General features: G+C 42.3%; 1 long non-coding RNA gene and 1 pseudogene across 31 annotated transcripts in view; both read left to right on the plus strand.

Moving 5' to 3' along the window:
* The window catches only part of LOC147027693 (uncharacterized), a 198,979-nt gene that overhangs the window by 143,788 nt on the left and 34,358 nt on the right, over nucleotides 1-20,833 (plus strand). For 22 of the 31 annotated variants that reach the window (XR_015057206.1, XR_015057212.1, XR_015057188.1 and 19 more), the window contains one exon: nucleotides 2,337-2,531. The exons of 3 other annotated variants lie outside the window; for them this stretch is intronic. This is a non-coding gene — a long non-coding RNA (uncharacterized LOC147027693). Of the gene's footprint in view, nucleotides 1-2,336; nucleotides 2,532-6,950; nucleotides 7,093-20,833 lie in introns of all 31 variants that reach the window. 6 more of the 31 variants (XR_015057194.1, XR_015057196.1, XR_015057197.1 and 3 more) reach the window with 2 other exon arrangements.
* Nucleotides 16,885-18,267, plus strand: LOC147027695 (uncharacterized; annotated as a pseudogene).

A 20,833-nucleotide genomic window follows, 5' to 3' on the forward strand; every position in this document is an offset into this window, starting at 1 on the left:
GTCGTCATCTCTAAGTCGTCACTTCGTCTAAATCGTCAGATGTTGTCTGTTCCCACGTAATGGAAACTCAAATAAATTACCACGCCTAACTCGTCACACGGAACTGCTGCCTCGTGAGAAGCCCGATATCATGGAATCGTGATGCGCGCTCATTGGTGTCCACCACCAGTGATAGGCTATTTTTAACTGTGCTGCGTTCAGCTCGGGCAGCGCGCTGTCCCACAGGCCATCTGAAGCGGTAGCCAGGCTGCGCAATGCAGTCTCTGGCGAAGGAGTAAAGGATCGATCGAGCTTAGTGTTGAAGTCCGATCATGGTTTTATTTTGGCTTGTTTTGGACATCACTGCACTCACTTACACATAGGCATTGAGTGGTAGTCATCACCACGATGACTGTGTGTCATGTGATTTGTCGACATACTATCACCGAGGGTATATGAGTTGTCTTGCAGTTGTTCATTATCCTTACTTTTGATAAACTGATTCATGAATTCCATCTTTGCTTGATCACTTTCCAACTCACCAATAAACCCCCGAGGATTGTGTTTCCCTTTTGGTACAATAGCCGGCTTAGAGATTGTTGTGCCCTCACACGTACGTGTCCAGGCCACGTGCGACTTCATCCTTCACCCCACAATCATCATGAATGTTCGCAGATTCATAAGTCATCACACGCCTAAGTCGTAACTTTTTTCTCAGTCCCGATGATGACGACTTACGAGTAGTCTACTGTATGTATATATATATATATATATATATATATATATATATATATACTAGTGCGTGCCCGTAGGTGCAAACAAAACAAAACAAAAAACTTTCAAACCGCATGCCAGAAACAACTACACAGGCCGTTCCTTCGCTCTCACGTGCCCGTACGTGCGTGGCTTTCAAATAACGTGCCAGAAACAACAACCACACAGGCCGTTCCTTCGCTCTCGTAAACAACGACTGGATTGGGGCATTGTGTTTATCTTTCAATGCGCATAAGAAATCGACAAATTATTAGAATACAGTAAATCATCACGATGTGGAAGTAGTGCGTGCCCATATGTAATGTTCACATGCAATCCACAAATTATCGCTTGCATTGAAGTAACAACTGCTGTGATATTTACACACACAGAGTATACACGAAGTCATCATTATCCGGAAGCCCGTACGTTGTAACCCATAAAGGGGAACGCGGCTGCCCGTAAAAAAAAAAAAACTAAAAAAAAAATAAAAAATTCAAACCGCGAGCAACAAACAACAACCACACAGGCCGTTTCTTCACTCTCGCGTGCCCATACCTGGGTAGTGCGGAAGTTCGCATATCACAGTTATGATGACTCGCAATTTAAGTTTTAATGGCCAATTATTCAATTTGCGCCAAAGTATTTTGCCTTTTCGCAATGTCCTCGCAAGGAAAAACAAAAGGAGAAGAGAAGAGAGAAAAAAATTACTTCCTGGTTCGGAGCACACCAGCACTCTGATGTTACCGAAATTTATGCACCGTCTAACATGAAAACGATCATAACTTGTGACATTGTGTTTATCTATAAATGCGCATAAGAAATCGAGAAATTATTAGAATACACGAAGTCATCACTCTCTGGAAGTCTGTACGTTGTAACCCGTAATGGGGAACGTGGCTGAGCTTCCCTTCCCCATCGGCCATGCCCACACAACAACGTGCATTGTCATTGGTTTGGTAAATAAATGGCCATAACTTGGGAAGCACTTGTCCGATTAATATCGAACCTTGAAAAGGCACATCCTCAGGTCCCCAGCAATATATCTGGCAAGTTTCAATTCGATCGGACCAGCGGTTGTCGAGAAACAGCGGTCACAGACACACACACACAGACACACACACACACACACAGACACACACACACAAACACACAGTCACACACACACACACAGACACACACACACATACACACACAGACACACACAGTCACACACACAGACACAAACACACACAGACACACACACACACAGACACACACACACACAGACACACACACACACAGACACACACACACACACAGACACACACACAGACACACAGACACACACACAGACACACACACACACACAGACACACACACAGACACACACACAGACACACACACAGACACACACACAGACACACAGACACACAGACACACAGACACACAGACACACAGACACACAGACACACAGACACACAGACACACAGACACACAGACACACACATTGCTGGAATTATAGATAGATGTACAATCATATTTGTTGTTCGTCTTTCGGCTGCTCCCGTTAGGGGTCGCCACAGCGGATCATCCGTTATGATCTGCATACTGATTTGGCACAGGTTTTACGCCGGATGCTGTTCCTGACGCAACCCTGGTCGCCTCTCATGACACAGGGATAAGGATTGTGTTTCGCCATGATTCCGGGCTGCCCTACACCCTCTCATAGCACGGCCCAGTGCAGAGCTCCCGTCATCAAGCGATCCTCCAACCAAGCCTCCGAGTGGCCGGATTACAGGTGCACGCCACTACGCCCGGTATGTACATTCATATTATATGTATATATAGATGTATGTACGAACATGTATGTATGCATATATATGTATGTGTCTATTTTTGTATATATACATTTATATATATATATATATATATATATATATATATTTATACATAAGTATATATATATACAGTAGACTCGGCGTAAGTCGTCACCATCGGGACTGAGAAAAAAGTGACGACTTAGAAATGTGACGACTTGCACGTATGCGAACATTCATGATGACTGTGGGGTGAAGGATGAAGTCGCGCGTGGCCTGGACACGTATGTGTGAGAGCCGGCTATTGTACCAAAAGGAAAACACAATCCTTGGGGCATAGGTGGGGGTTCATTGGTGAGTTGGAAAGTGATCAAGCAAAGATGGAATTCATGAATCTGTTTATCAAAAGTAAAGATAATGAACAACTGAAAGACAACAACTTTGCCTGCTTATCACCATGATGGGATTGACCAATGAACCCCAGAGACTTTTCTGGCAGCATCTGCCAGAAAAACCCAGTCTCATCGGCATTGTACACGTCCCGAGGCTGATACCTTTCCAAGATGTCTTTCAATTTGCCATCCTTCCAGTCGTGCACCACTGCCGAATCCACGCTGCCTGATTCGCCGCACTTCTAGACCTTGCCGATTCCCCACCTCACTTTGAATTTCTCTATACAGTGCATCGGCAAGTTCTCGGCATCATCACGCCCGAGGTCCGCAGCGAATTTACGTGCTTTCAGCAGCAACATTTCACCGTCCAACCGAATATTTGGCCGAAACCAGATGATGAGCGCGTCATCGACATCTTCAAAGGACACACATTTCACACGTTTCACACTTACCACCGGCCTCGCGATCTTCTCCACTTGTCCAAACATCGTGCCCTTATTCTTCAAGATATCGTTCAATGTCTGCCGTTTGATGTCCAACTTCTCAGCTCTGGCTGTTTTCTTCATCAGTGGGTTTGCGTCGCAAAACTGGATAATGTCGTATTTTTCTTGGTAGGTTTTAGTTGTAAGCTTACACTGAGTCGCCATTGTCCTGCCTGCAGTGCGATCAACGTGTGTACACAGTTATAAATAGCCTCTCACTGGCGGTGTAAACCAATGAGCAAGCATCACGATTCCATGAAATCGGGATTCTCACGAGGCAGCAGTTCCATGTGACGAGTTAGGAGTGGTAATTTACTTGAGTTTCCATTACGTGGGAACGGACAACATCTGACGACTTAGACGAAGTGACGACTTAGAGATGACGACTTACAGAGGGATGACCCTTTATTCATAGGGACTTAACATGATATAAATTCTGGACTTTTTGACGCTGCCGACTTACGCGAAGTGACGAGTTACACGCTGCCGACTTGCGCCGATTCTACTATATATATATATATATATATATATATATATATATATATATATATATATATATATATATATATATATATATATATATGTATATGTATATACACACACACACACAGCTCTGGAAAAAAAATAAGAGACGACTCCAAAAAAAATTTAAATCGGCATCTCCACATGTATGGCAGCCATTCCATTACAGTGTCTGTTGAATTCCAACACAGGCACACCTCATTCTACTTGGTGAGGTACTGATTAGGTGATCACCTGAACCGAATCTTATTTAACAAGGAAAAGTATAAAAACCACGACTGTGGTCATCACTATCCTCTTGCAATAGGACCAGCTGGATGGCAAAAACAGTGCAAGTGGTACCTCAAAAGTAATTGGAATCAAAAAATAACTATTGACCATGCCAAAGAGTTGAAAAGAAAAGTTTTGAGTGAGGAAAAGAAGTGTTCAATTCTGGCTTTACTGGCAGAGGGATACAGTGAGCGTCACTTTGCTTCCATCCTTAAAATTTCAAAGACAGCGGTTCATAAGAACAAGGTCAAGCAGCAGACATTGGGGAAAACAAAGCTACAGACTGGCAGAGGGCGAAAACTACTTTCCACTGACCGGGATGACCGCCAACTCATTCAAATGTCACCCAACAACCGCAGGATGACATCAAGTGACTGACAAAATAATGGCAGCTGGGGTGAAGTGTACGGCGAGAACGGTTCGAAACAGGCTCCGAGGGTGTCAGGGCTGAAGTCGTGCAAAGCGAGAAAAAGCCGATCATTAATGAGAAGCAAAGAAGAGCCAGGCTGAGGTTTGCAAAAGATCAGAAGGATTGGACTGTAGAGGACTGGAGTAAGGTCATCTTCTCTCCTGAGTGCAATTTCAGCTTCTTCTTTTTTTTTGTATACCTTGTCGAGGATCGTGTGAGAGCTAACACACAACGCACAGCAAGGGGGGCATGAGACAAGAGGGGTGGGAGTGGGAAGGACAAAACAGTGGGGAACAGAGACATTAGGAGATCAGTGGAAGGGAGAGGGATGGGACAAGGAACATGGGGAATAGAAGATGGACATTACAGGACTTTCAGGAAGGAAAGCAGGGAATTTGAAGGAGGTGGACTTGGGTGGATTAACGGGGGTAGAAAAGATCGAGGATTTGGATGGGGGATGAAAAGAGGTGGTGGTGAACAGCTGTTTTGAAGGCCTGGAGGGAAGAATGTGATTGAATAGAGTGAGGGAGTTTATTTCAAAGGTGGGGAAAAAAGAGTAATGAAAGAGTGAAGGTGAGCAGTGATTCGTGATTTTGGTAGTTTTACCAGAAGGGTGTTGTTGGCGGACCTTGAGTGCCCTGCGGAAATGTGGTGGGGACAAATCGCAGAGAGAGAAGGGGGGCGAGGCTGGAGAGGAGACGGTAGAAGACAAAAAGACCACCGACCAACCTTCGGTGATTGAGTGAGAGGCCCAAAGACTCAGCCTCATTGCGGGAGATGCCAATGATCCGAAAAGCCCTGGTTTCTCTGGTTTCTACAGCGTGAAGCCGAGAAAGCTGAGAGGCAGGAGCACCAGCACAGAGGGGAGAGCAGTACTCCATCAGGCTGCGGACAAAAGCTTTGTAAGTGGTCAGGAGCTCAGGTGGGCCGAGGAAGGACTTTGCACAATGGAGTCGGCAAAGTCGGTGACTGGCTTTTGAGGCGAGGTTTGAAATGTGGCTTTCCCAGGAAAGGTCATGGCAGATAGTAAGACCCAGAAGTTTGAAAGAAAGGACTTCTTCCAGAGGATTGTTGAGAAAGTGGATGGGGATGTTTTCAAAACGGTCCTTTCGGACAGACATAGTGAGAGTGTGAGATTTGTCCGGATTGAAAGACATGTTCCACGTGTTGGACCAGTTTTTGATTTTATCCAGATCAGCAGTGAGCGAAGAAGCTGCTGCTTGCCGGTCTGAGGGATGACCGATGGTACAGCAGAGGGTGGAGTCATCAGCAATGAGATATAGAGGATTTTCCAGAGAGTCGGAGAGATCGTTGAGGAAAACCAGAAAAAGAATAGGGCCCAGAACACTACCTTGAGGAACTCCAACCTGGACAGGAAGAGGGGATGAAAGAACTCTATTTGCGGCCATCCGTTGACTGCGACAGGAGAGGAAGTCTGCGAGCCATGAATGGAGATGGCCTTGGATACCATAGGAAGATAGTTTGGTGAGCAGGGCAGGGTGCCACACTGTCAAAAGCGCGTGATGTGTCCATGGATATGTCTTGGATTTCCTGTCTGTCATTGAGGACCTCCATCCATTTTTGGGAGAACAGAAGCAGCATATCCAGTGTAGAGTGACCTGGTCTGAAACCAAATTTGCCCAACACCTGGTCATCTAATGGTTAGACGGAGACCGGGAGAGGCCTACAAGCCACAGTGTCTCGCACCCACTGTGAAATTTGGTGGAGGATTGGTGATGATCTGGGGGTGCTTCAGCAAGGCTGGAATCGGGCAGATTTGTATTTGTGAAGGACTCATGAATCAAGCCACGTACAAGGTTGTCCTGGAAGAACAATTGCTTCCTTCTGCTCTGACAATGTTCCCCAACTCTGAGGATTGGTTTTTCCAGCAGGACAAAGCTCCATGCCACACAGCTAGGTTAATCAAGGTGTGGATGGAGGACCATCAGATCAAGACCCTGTCATGGCCAGCCCAATCTCCAGACCTGAACCCCGTTGAAAACCTCTGGAATGGGATCAAGAGGAAGATGGATGGTCACAAGCCATCAAACAAAGCTGAACAAAGCTGTGTGTGTATATATGTATATATATATATATATATATATATATATATATATATATATATATATATATATATATATATATATATATATATATATATATATATATATATATATATATATATGTGTGTATTTATATATACATATGTTGTTGTTCGTCTTTCAGCTGCTCCCGTTAGGGGTTGCCACAGCGGATCATCCGTTATGATCCGCATACTGATTTGGCACAGGTTTTACGCCGGATGCCCTTCCTGACGCAACCCTGGTCGCCTCTTACGACACAGGTTTAAGGATTGGGTCTCGCCATGATTTCGGGCTGCCCTACACCTTCTCATAGCGTGGCCCAGCGCAGAGCACCTGTCATCAAGCGATCCTCCAACTCAAGCCTCCGAGTAGCTGGATTACAGGCGCACGCCACTACGCCCGGTACATATATATATATATATATATATATATATATATATATATATATATATATATATATATATTTATTTATATATATGTATATATATATATATATATTTATATATAGATAGATAGATAGATAGATAGATAGATAGATATTTATTTAGGGCTTCAAGCATGGCTGAAGCTCTATTGAAATCGTTCGTATTATTATTATTAAAGGCGTTTTTATGTTCTACTGACTGATTTTGTGGCGGATCTGGAGGGAAAACTGTCGGATGAAATTAAACGAAGCTTAACAGGATAATTACTCACCACCTGAAGTTTATACTATGAAACATTTGATGACGTAGGTCACGTGGTATGGCGGCCATATTGGATTTTATCCAAAACCTAAAAACATCTTCTTCACCAGAAGGGCTAATCTGACAGCCTCAATCTTTTGCACACATTTGCTAAGTTCCATGCTAATGTTAATTTGGTCGAAATCCTTATTTAATTTATTTGATTTTAAATGATGCCGATTCGCTTAATTAAATATGCAAAATATGCAAATGAGAGTTGAAAAAATTTAATGACAAATTTAGATAGCACATAAACAGGGGACTCCCAATATATTTATTCTATGTCTGTATTTGACCCCAGTGAGCCCCCAGCGCCCCCCAAAGTTGAAAATGACCAATTTTTGAAATGTCATAAAATAAAAACAACGCTTGGATGAAATTCAATGAAACTTATCCATTTAATAAATCTCCACCTGAAGTTTATACTTTGAAAATTTTGATGACGTAGGTCACGTGGTATGGCGGCCATATTGGATTTTCTCCAAAACCTAAAAACATCTTCTTCTCCAGAAGGGATAACCCAACAGCCTCAAGCTTTTGCACACATGTCCAATATTCCATGGGAATGTTAAGTTGTTAATTTGGTCAAAATCGTTATTTAATTTATATGATTTTAAATGATGCCGATTCGCCTCATTAAATATGCAAAATATGCAAATGAGAGTTGAAAAAATTTAATGACAGATTTACATAGGTCATTAACAGGGGACTCCAAATATGTTTATACCATGTCTGGACTTGACCCCAGTGAGGCCCCAGAGACCCCCAAAGTTTAAAATCACCCATTTTTGAAATGTCGTTAAATGAAAACAATTCTTTGATGAAATTCAATGAAACTTAACACCCTAATAACTCTCCACTTGCTGTTTATAGTTTGAAAATTTTCATGACGTCGGTCACGTGGTATGGCGGCCATATTGGATTTTCTCCAAAACCTAAAACCATCTTCTTCTCCAGAAGGGGTAATACGACAGCCTCAAACTTTTGCACACATTTGCGAGGTTCCGTTGGAATGTTAAGTTGTTAATTTCATCGAAATCGTTACATAATTTATATGATTAAAATGATGCCGATTCGCCTCATTAAATATGCCAAATATGCAAATGAGAGTTGAAAAAATTTAATGACAGATTCTGATAGGCCTTGAAGAGCGGATTCCAAATATGTTGACACTATGTCTGTATTTTACCCCAGTGAGGCCCCAGAGCCCCCCAAAGTTGAAAATCACCCATTTTTGACATGTCGTAAAATGAAAACCAAAGAAGATAGACAAAAAGTGACCACACATTCTGGAAGATATTTTAACGTTATACAAGTTCGCCATTCACATTAATATGCAAATGTGGAGTTATTGGACTTTATTGGGGACTTGAAAATTTGTCCAGCCTCGATTTGTCCAATGTGAAGTTTCTTTCTTTATCATGTATTGCTATGGGTTTTTCAATCCTTCATTGATATAACATGAGGGACCCCGTAGCTGGGCCCCATTGCAGACTTGAACTAACTTTCTAACTCGGAAAACCCATATCATGTGACAGGGTGATGGTGTTGAAATTTGTTAAAATGGAGGCACGCCTTGAAGCCCGGGATTACTGGTTTACCAGTTTTAATTCTATTTATATATATATTTCTATATATATATATATATATATATATATATATATATATATATATATATATATATATATATATATATATACACACACATCCACACACATCCACACACATCTATATATATATATATATGTTTATATATATATATATATATGTTTATAAATTAATATATATTTTTTGACCTCTCCCATGCTCTTCCAGCTGAAGAAGCTACATAAAGCAACCATGAAAGGTAACCGAAGATGAGTCCTTTGCTGTTTGAAACCTTTCCCAGATGTCCTCCACAGCAATAAAGATGTTCACAAATCGTACACACATGAGAATCCCAATGCTCTACACCCCCTCAGCTGCCAGACTGCTGGGACTATATCGCATTGGGATTCTCATGTGTGTACGATTTGTGAATGTCTTTATAGGTGTGGAGGAACTCTGGGAAGGTTTGAAACGCACATATCAAATATATGTGTATATATACATATTGTTGTGGATTCTCGCCCGTTCGGCGTGCGGACGACCGTCTCAGCCCAATTGCGGCCGCACGCGCCCGCCGAACGAGCAATCCAGTCGTAGCTTCCAGATCAACGTCGAAACCCAGCTCCGGGTGTTTTTATTGCACCATAGATCAGCCAACTCTTCTGTCCATGCACTTCAGGGTCAATCGTCAAATTATCGATATACCTAATTGCTTGCACAGACAGAAATGCCGGGGATCTACACCTCAACGGGACCTGCACGAAAACGAGCCGCTTTACGCCGCCAAGTCCTGTCGGACCTGATTATCTTATCGGTGTTAAAAACCAGCTCACATTCCGAATGCTCAATGGCAGTCAATGAGAGGAAGGGACGCAACGAGCAGGTGACATTTAACAATGGGGACATTTATTTTAACACAGGCAATGCAATGAATGGGAGGATGGGGAAAAAGACACGAGCAAAAAATCCTACAGCCGAGTTCTATTCCAATGTGAAGCAAATACAACACAGGCACTTAACAGTTTCCTACTTATTAGACGGGCCTACGGACACACGTACGCACAAACACACACACACCCAAGAAATGGTGGCTGATGCCTTTAATAACGGACTCCAGCTCAGAGGACAGGTGAGCTGAAACCCAGAACTTATCTCGAACCTCTCCACCTCGTGTGGTTTTCAAGTTGTTCGGACCCAGGCTCCAGCAAGAGCGAGCTGGATCCAATCACCGTGAGCCGCGATCCTTCCCGAGCTCCAGCGAAACCTCTCGCGCTTCCGAACACGTGCTGGTGAGACGAGGCGCCGATTCTTCCCATCGATGCGTCGCCATCTTGAAGAACCACCTCCAATATAAGGCCGATGAGTCGCAACAAGCCGGGAACCAAGCGGAGAACAAAGAGCTCCACGAACCAAGAAGAGCCAGCCGAGCAACCAGCTCAACTCTCTTCCGATGAACAAAGCCTCTCACAACACGAACCAAGAACTCCGAGCCGAGTAACCAGCTCAACTCTCTTCCGATGAACAAAACCTCTATCTTCGACAAACCAAGCCAGAGCCCAAAAAGCGAACTGAGCCAAGCAGAACCCGAAGGTCTGCTGAAAAGCCAAGCCGATGCAAAAAGCTCTCCAAAAGCCTCCACCTCGCCAAGCAGAACCGAAGCTCACTGAACCAAAAGTCTCAACCCTCGCCAAGCAGAACCCAAAGGCCTGCTAAAAGTCAAGCCGAAGCAAAAAGCTTACTAAAAGCCTCAACCCTAACACGAGCCGAGCAGAAGCCGAAGTTCCACTGCACAACCAACCGAACCAACTCAGGATCTCTTCCTTATTCTCCTCCGCCCTTCCCCCGCTCCCGGCGTGACTCATCCCCCCCCATGCCCGCACAACCGCGGGTGGGAGGGAGTTGTTTACGTCCCGTGATTCAGGACCGGAGGGCTCTTCTTCCTCTTCGCAGAAGAGCAGGAGGGCATCTCCATTGTTTTGTGATCGCTCCCTAACTATTAAATTGAATCGCACCGCACTTAATCGATTTCTGCCCATTAAACAATGGAAGGTGAACTATCTAGGGAACAAGCACTTATCGACATAACTGACTAAAGGAACCTGAATGTTGTGTGGATCGAATTCCCAAATTCGTAACAATATATACTGTAAAAAAAAAAAAATATATATATATATATATATATATATATATGTATATGTATATCTATTTATGTGTGTATATGTATATATATATATATATATATATATATATATATATATATATATATATATATATATATATACTGAAACGCAAAAGAAGCTTACCACTTGTTTGAAATGTAATAAAATTGAAACAGTTGAAAATAAAACAAATCAACAATGGCTAATTGAAAAATTGGCATTTTATTGATGATATGTCAAGTTTTTGACCAAGATACACCATCTCATAAGTTTGTTCTACAGTACCGAACAGCACAGGGTGCAATGTCATTTCCCTTTCAATAGCGTTTGTGGGCACCATTGTTTTGGATACAGGCAGCGCATTGTTGACGCATACTGCCTACCAGTCTTTGGATGGATTGCTGCTGGATTCTGTCTCACTCAGTCCTCAATGTCTGAAGCCATCTGACTTAGGACCATCTGCCTGTCCTGCCTTGCAGTGGTGACTCTTGGCCTCGCTGATCAAGGTCTGTCATCTGCAGAGTTGTGGAGGGTGTCTCTGTCCACCAGGGCCGATATCGTCTGGTGTGAACAGCCAAGGCGACGTGCCACCTCACGGTAGCTCAATATGCCTTGCAGTATGCCCAAGGCACACTGCCGTTGATCCCTTGACAATCGTGGCATGTTGATTGAAATGCCCATTTTGCACTGGCCTTTTTAAAGCCAATATCAAGACATCACGTGCAGCTCATTAAAATCATCCCGTACCCCTTGGCTCATCACTGACAGTCAAAACGGCTGTTCAACAGCTGTGCAATGAAGTGACCATTGAAGGTTCGCGTGCGTGACCATCCGTGACCGTTTTGTCTGACAGTGAGGACACTATTGTCCACAAATAAGTTCACACATTTTCTACATGCAGTGTTATTGTTGATATTTGAAGGTTTAAAAGGTGGTAAGTTTATTTTGCGTTTCAGTATATATACATATATACACACACACACCAACACACTATATATATATATATATATATATATATATATATATATATATATATATATATATATATATATATATATATATATATATATATATATATATATATATATATATATATATACTGTATATGCATACAGGTACTCCTCACTTAACGACCGCGTGGACTTACGACCAGCTCTCTGACTAGTCGGGATTGTACGCTGTACGAGAACTTTGGTTGTGGAAATGGCAGCGCGGAATCTCAACTGAAATGTTCATCTGAATGTCTTTTTTTTTTTTGGTACATCATTTTTTTTTTACTTTTGCTGATTGTATATTGATGTTCTGTAATATTTAAGAGTTATGCAAATTAAAATAAAGTTATCAAGTTGGAGTTTCCTTTCAACCTTTTCTTTATTCAGAATAAATAAAAGCGATTTAATTACCTGTATTTACAGTATGCAAACCAAAGAAATGAATATTGGAGCTGATTTCCTCTATTCTGTTTATATTATTCCAGGACACAGTATACGACTGTATAAACATTTAAAAATATACTAAAAATGTTATAAATGGTGCAAAGGTAACATTAAAACAATATCGAAAGACGGTTGACACAAACCTACTACCAGTACAGCATGTTTGAAATATCGGGAAGAGGTGGTCCTCGCTTATCGACCAATTCGCTTAACGACCTTGTCGGAGGAACGGAACTCTGTCGTTAAGTGAGGATATATATATATATATATATATATATATATATATATATATATATATATATATATATATATATATATATATATATATATATATATATATATATATATATTGGGGAGAACAAGTATTTGATACACTGCCGATTTTGCAGGTTTTCCCAATTACAAAGCACGTAGAGTTCTGTAATTTTTTATCATATGTGCACTTCAACTGTTAAAGATGGAATCGAAAACAAAAATCCTGAAAATCACATTGTATGATTTTTTAAATAATTAATTCGCATTTTATTGCATGAAATAAGTATTTGATCACCGACCAACCAGTAAGAATTCTGGCTCTCACAGACCTGTTAGTTTTGTCTTTAAGAAGCCCTCCCATTCTCCACTCATTACCTGTATTAACTGCACCTGTTTGAACTCGTTATCTGCATAAAAGACAGATGTCCACACTCAATCAATCAGACTCCAACCTCTCCACAATGGGCAAGACCAGAGAGCTGTCTAAGGGCATCAGGGACAAAATTGGAGACTTGCACAAGGCTGGGATGGGCTACAGGACAATAGGCAAGCAGCTTGGTGAGAAGGCAACAACTGTTGGCGCAATTATTAGAAAATGGAAGAAGTTCAAGACAACAGTCAATCTCCCTCGGTCTGGGGCTCCATGCAAGATCTCACCTTGTGGAGCCTAAATGATCATGAGAAAGGTGAGGGATCAGCCCAGAACTACATGGCAGGACCTGGTCAATGACCCGAAGAGAGCAGGGACCACAGTATCAAAGAAAACCATAAGTAACACACGACGCCGTCATGGATTAAAATCCTGCAGCGCACGCAAGGTCCCTCTGCTCAAGCCAGCGCATGTCTCGGCCCGTCTGAAGCTTGCCAATGAACATCTGGATGATCCAGAGGAGGAATGGGAGAAGGTCATGTGGTCTGATAAGACCAAAATAGAGCTTTTTGGTTTTAACTCCACTCGCCGTGTTTGGAGGAAGAAGAAGGATGAGTACAACCCCAAGAACAGCATCCCAGCCGTGAAGCATGGAGGTGGAAACATCATTCTTTGGGGATGCTTTTCTGCAAAGGGGACAGGACGACTGCACAGTATTGAGGGGAGGATGGATGGGGCCATGTATCGTGAGATCTTTGCCAACAACCTCCTTCCCTCAACAAGAGTATTGAAGATGGGGTGTGGCTGGGTCTTCCAGCATGACAACGACCCGAAACACACAGCCAGGGCAACTAAGGAGTGGCTCCGTAAGAAGCATCTCAAGGTCCTGGAGTGGCCTAGCCAGTCTCCAGACCTGAACCCAAGAGAAAATCTTTGGAGGGAGCTGAAAGTCTGTGTTGCCCAGCGACAGCCCCGAAACCAGAAGGATCTGGAGAAAATCTGTATGGAGGAGTGGGCCAAAATCCCTGCGGCAGTCTGTGCAAACCTGGTTAAGAACTACAGGAAACGTCTGATCTCTGTAATTGCAAACAAAGGTTTCTGTACCAAATATTAAGTTCTGTTTTTCTGATGTATCAAATACTTATTTCATGCAATAAAATGCAAATTAATTATTTAAAAATCATACAATGTGATTTCAGGATTTTTGTTTTAGATTCTGTCTTTCACAGTTGAATTGTACCTATGATAAAAATTACAGACCTCTACGTGCTTTGTAAGTAGGAAAACCTGTAAAATCGGCAGTGTATCAAATACTTGTTCTTCCCACTGTATGTGTATATATATATATATATGTATATATGTATATATATATATATATATATATATATATATATATATATATATATATTATATATATATATTATATATATATATATATATATATGTATATATATATGTATATATATATGTATATATATATGTATATATATATATATGTATATATATATATATATATGTATCTTCTTCTTCTTTCGGCTGCTCCCGTTAGGGGTCGCCACAGCGGATCATCCGTATGATCCGCATAGTGATTTGGCACATGTTTTACGCCGGATGCCCTTCCTGACGCAACCCTGGTCGCCTCTTACGACACATGGATATGGTACACCTATTTTAACCGGGGTATACACCGGCCCACAACACTGGTACTCATTTCGCCGACCTCGGAAGGATGACAGGCTGTGTCAACCTACAATATATATGTATATATGTATATATATATGTATATATGTATATATATATATATATACACATACACACACACACACACACACACACACACACACACACACACACACACACACACACACATATATTTTTTTTTATACACACACGTATTCAAATGCAGTTTCGATTCGATATATTTTCCTGCAACATGGCATTAAGTATTGTAAATGCTTGTGTGGGGGGGTATAGTACTTTCCAGTGGTGGAATGATCTTCCATATTTTGCAAAGAAACGGCCACACCGGCATCAAATGTAGAGAAATCCTGAGTGGTATCAGTGCCCCATACCTTGCGGTCTCATTCTGAGGGCTTCCAAGGAGCCCATGAAAATGCACAATGCTTATTGTGCAGGCTAGCTTAGTCGATGGCGACTTGCTCGTTGGCGCATCACCAACTTTGAACGCGTCCCATGGCATTTCCTCTTTATGGTTGTGTTCAGATGTACACCTTTTAAGGACTCAGATACCATAAGCAAACTCAAACTCTCTCAGCTCATCATTTCAAATTTAACGTCGCTATGTGCAGCAAACACAATTTCATCGACCGACTTTTATTGAAGTAATAGACCACTGCTTTCTCTCAACAATAGAGCAACAGTCAGCTGTCATTGTACGTGTGAATCTGTCAAATCGAGAAAATTGAATAAGAGATGCTTTCCGTGAGGCTAGAGCATGACAACTGCAGCTCGTGTCAAACATTTCTTCGAACCTCAAGCAACCATTATCGATATACCTTTTGAGCCAATGACAACGAAAAAGTAAATCCCTGAAAATATGACGTCATGTCATCAACTTATACGAGATGCCTGATAAGAATTGCCATTGGAGATATGAGAGGTTAGTTAATTTGAAGATCATTCCACTGCAGAGTCAAAATGAGAATCGATCATGTTGAATGAGAACATCGAGAGCTCTGCAGCAAAGTATCGCTGTGACCAAAAATGGTTATGTCAAGACATTTGTCACCAGTTTGACCCAGAACATAGTAAATACATAATGGGGTCATAATGGCATTTAATGGCAGAAATAAAAGGGAGAGAAGGCAATGGGGTGAAAGAAAATTTGCACGATACATAACTTTTTTGATATGCCAGATGTCATATTGTGGGTAAAATAAAGCATCTTCCTATATTGCTTTTGAAATCTTTTGTCAGAATACATGTACTGCAACGTCAGGAGGATTGCGTGATGAACAGCAGCAAACAAATACTGTGACCTTCATTACTGCCCACACCTGTTTTCCAAAATTCCAGAAGACATTTATTACGGGGGTAGAATAAATTTCCAGAACATCAACGTATTTTCGTATGTAAAACGTTTCAAAGGACACTTATTGTTTTGCATATATGCCACATCACAAAGGACTTCTTGAACCGTTTTGTTATATGTAATGGGGTGGCTTAGCTGATCAATTGTGCACTTTCCCTTAAAAGCATGAAACTTGGCACATGGTTAGAGTAATACAATACAAAGATTTTTAGTCTTGGGGCCACGGGAAATTGCACCCCGTATGGTGGCCATCTTGGATTTCAAAATGGCTGCCAGTGTGGACTTGTTTTGTTTCATATCTACTTAACTAGTACAGATATTGAGACAGTTGAAACGCCTATAACTACATTTTAGGGCTCTAGGAATGCAATGGTGACATTAAATTTTTGAAAATTGTGGCTGCCATCTTGAAATCCTGCCATCCACAGCTATTTTGCTCTTAAGGTCGATGCTCACATTTCAGAGACAAATAAATTTTTGATGCTTTAAAATATTGATCAAACTATGAAACTGGTAGTATTTATGCATATACTCATTTCAGGGACATCATCCATTGTTATGGTGACTGCACAAGTGATAAACCCTACATAGCATTCATCTGTAACTGGAGATGGCAAAGCGCATCAAACTTGTGTATCTATCAAAGCCAGATGCTGAAATGCGTCGAGTTACTCAGTGGGAACTCTGCATTCTTTGTCAACAGAACACCAGTGAAAAGGTTCAGTTTCCCAGTCAACGAATAGGTGAACAAGGTGAAGCAACACTCGCAGGGTACAAAACATTGGCTGATAATCTCCTCGAGTTTAATAACCTCGGTCTGCTGCCTAGAACAATAAACATTGACACATTGGATGAAGGTCATGGTGTCGAGGCAGCTTTCATTGCTCATAATGCACGTTGGCATAGGTCGTGCAGGCTTACATACAACAATACAAAACTGGAACGTGCAAGGAAGCATTCTAAAGATATACTGGCTGATGATGCAGGTGAAGCTACATCTGGTGTTTCTAAGCACACTCGGTCAAGTTCTGCATCATCAATTTCTCAAGATCTCTGTTTTTTCTGTGGGCGGTCATCTGGAAAAGAGAAACTTCATGAGGTTTCTACTTTCAAAACAGACAAACGTGTTCAAGAGTGTGCTGCACTTCGAGAAGACGATGACTTGCTGAGACATCTCAGTGGCGGAGATATGGTTGCTCTCGAAGCAAAATACCATGCGAAGTGCTTAGCCTCTCTCTATTATCATGCATCCATGGTCTAAACGGAGCAAGAAGGCACCGAGAATCTCGATAACATGCTCTGTAGCATAGCATTTGCAGAATTTGTGACATATCTTGAGGAAACCCGTTTGAAGGATGCCACAATTGCTCCTGTATTTAAGCTCGCTGATCTATCAAACCTATATTCCTCCAGGCTGGACCAACTAGGAATCAAGCAGGAAAGCCGCATACAATCTACAAGGCTCAAGCAGCGAATTATTGCCCATTTTCCTGACATGAGAGCAAATAAAAAGGGCAAAGACATTTTGCTAATGTTTGATGAGGATATTGGACATGCCTTAGCAAAGGTGTGTCAACAGGACAGTGACAGTGATGCAGTGCACCTTGCACGGGCGGCTCAGATAGTCCATGGACATCTGTTTGATAAATCCAAGCCATTTGATGGTTCATTTAGTTCAACATGTCAGGAGAAATCTGTGCCTCGTTCACTTATATCATTAGTCAACATGATATTGGAGGGTCCTAGCATTAAGGACCAGGCGTACCAACCTTGTAACCCAGCTGCACTAAGCTTGGCACAGCTTCTTAAGTTCAATGTAGTCAAGCATGCCCGAAAGCAAAAGGACAAACCCACTAATTTGAGACACAGTCTGGAACGGGAAACCCCACTGGCAATTTATATTGGGTTGAAACTACATGCAGAAACCAGGAAGAGAGAATTGGTGGAGAAGCTCTCCCAGCTTGGTATCAGCATCACGTATGATGTCAAATGAGTTAATAAGATTTCTGCTGATATGGGAAATAGTGTGTGCCTACTCTACAGATTGGAATAGGTTGTATGTCCACCAAACCTGAAGCAGAACGTGTTTACTACATCCGCTGTTGACAATATTGATGTTAACCCGAGTTCTACAATAGCTAAAGACTCTTTCCATGGAACCGGCATCTGATTATTCCAGCACCCAAGACAACCTGATGATTGCACTGATCGTGGTCGAATCATTCTTGGTGGTGCAGCTGGCATGAAGAAACTCGATGCTTTGTCAAATTATTACACCAATGTACCACCTGTTAAGGCAAGCGTAAAGGGGTCACCAGTTCCAGAAATATGCCTTAAGTCTCTGGCCCGGGAGAAGACATCCGGTGATGATAGATGGCTCGAGCATGTAAGAGAGCACATAGAAAACAAGACCACAACCTCTCATGTTGATAATATTTCTTGGGCAGCTTACCATGCTCACAACCTGTCTCAATCAGCTCGTCCAATGTCCGTAATGGCTCTACTACCACTGTTTCACGAGAGTGCTCACACTGTGGCCTTGATAAAACACTCAATGGATGTCATTCTGAGTGCTGTGCAGCATATAAATCCTGGGCAAACTCCTGTCATCGCCTTTGATCAGCCATTATTCGCAATTGCAAAAGAAATTCAGTGGAAATAGCCTGAGAAATATGGAGAGGATAAATTTGTTATTCTCTTTGGAGGGATGCACATTGAGCTGGCTACACTGAAGACAGCAGGTGACTGGTTAGCAAGAAGTGGCTGGGTAGAAGCCTTGGTGCAAGCTGACATTGCTTCAGTCGGAACAGCAGATTCCTTCCTGCAAGCTGCGCATGTTGCATGTACACGTCACGCACATCTGGTTACAGCCAGGGCCGGATTAACCACTAGGCCCGTGAGGCCCGGGCCTTGGCTTACGAAAAATATTTGGCGTACGAAAATTTCCGACTTTTTTTTTTTGTCTTAATTATGTGACTCGACATGTGCAGGAAGGCTGTACACACTGTGAGCGAAGGCGGCTGGCACGCTGCCAGACAGTGATCATCGACAGCGAGCGTGGGAACCATGTGATAACATCACAATCAGCCAATCACAGGCGTCACCGCTATTGTCTGGCTGATGGGTGGAGTAATGTTTGTGCTGAGTATGAACATACTGGCACCCTCTTACTTTCCTGTGAGTTATCGAGCATCCTGACGCTTGCAGTTCTTCGTTTTGCTCTTATTTGACGTTTTTTATTCTTGACTATGGCCAATGGATATATTCGGCACCACAAAAGTGGTACTTGCAAACGCGACAAAAAGAAGAGGCGTGAAACAGAAACAAAAAGACTGTTTGAATCCATCTTGAAATTTTTTTCACCTCACCAGAGTCGAGATGAGCAAACGGAATGTGCACATGCAGAGTCTTCTGATGTCAATGTCGAGGGATCAAGTAATCTCGCACTGCATCACATTTCGAAAGCTGATGATACCAATACCGTCGCATCAAGCAACGAGAGAAGCATTGGAGCAACTGCAGCCAGAGCTGCGGCTCGTAGTTTCAATCCTTATCGTGCTGAATGGACTCTTTCCGCAGAACGCGTGGATAATTTCATCCAGAATCCTCCCTGCCAAGATAGGAACGCAGATTTTTCGTATACGGCCCGAGTGTATCCAGATAAAACACGGTATTTTCGCTGCGAACACTTTCAGCAGAAACTCACAAACGGGGAAACGGTGAACAGGGACTGGATGCTGTTTTCTCCATCAAACGGTAAACGTTACTGCTACATGTGCAAACTCCTATGTCCCAACGGCGATGATCACGAAAGCCATCACAGTAATTTTCAAATCGGATTCAATGATTGGAAGAATGCCTCTGCACGTCTAGCGTCGCATGAGCGTGGGACTGCCCATATTCTCGCAATCAAAAAGTCGCACGAAATGAAGGTGACAGACAGGATTCACACATCATTTGAACAGCGGTACCTCCACAAGGAAGCTTACTGGACTAATGTCCTGAAGCAAATTGTCGCTGTAATGTCGTTCCTAGCCGAAAGAGGGCTTCCGTTCCAGGGCACGACTGAGCAGCTGGGTTGTGCTAACAATGGAAACTATGTTGGTTGTCTTGAACTAGTCTCAAAATTCAATCCATTTCTCACCCAGCATCTTGAAGTGTATGGGAACAAGGGAAAGGGAAGTGTATGGGAACAAGGGAAAGGGAAGTGTATGGGAACAAGGGAAAGGGAAGTGTATGGGAACAAGGGAAAGGGAAGTGTATTGTACCTGTCATCAACAATATGTGACTAGTTTATCCTACTACTGGCCGAAAAAGTGAAATCTACCATCGTGCGAGAAATAAAAGATGCTAATGTCCTGGTGTTTCCATCGATTCGACACCAGACGTTTCGCATATCTATCAGTTGACGGTAATATTTCGATATGCGATGCAAGATGGTAGCTCCGTCAAAAGGTTTCTACAGTATGTCGTCATTGAGCATCACGATGGTGAATATCTGTTTGGAAAATTGCAAGAGGTACTGGAAGCCAATGGGATTGATCTCATGGATTGTTGAG

Source organism: Eptatretus burgeri, chromosome 4, assembly GCF_056783735.1.
Source record: "Eptatretus burgeri isolate ZD-2024b chromosome 4, Ebu_testis_v1, whole genome shotgun sequence".
Lineage (NCBI taxonomy): Eukaryota > Metazoa > Chordata > Myxini > Myxiniformes > Myxinidae > Eptatretus > Eptatretus burgeri.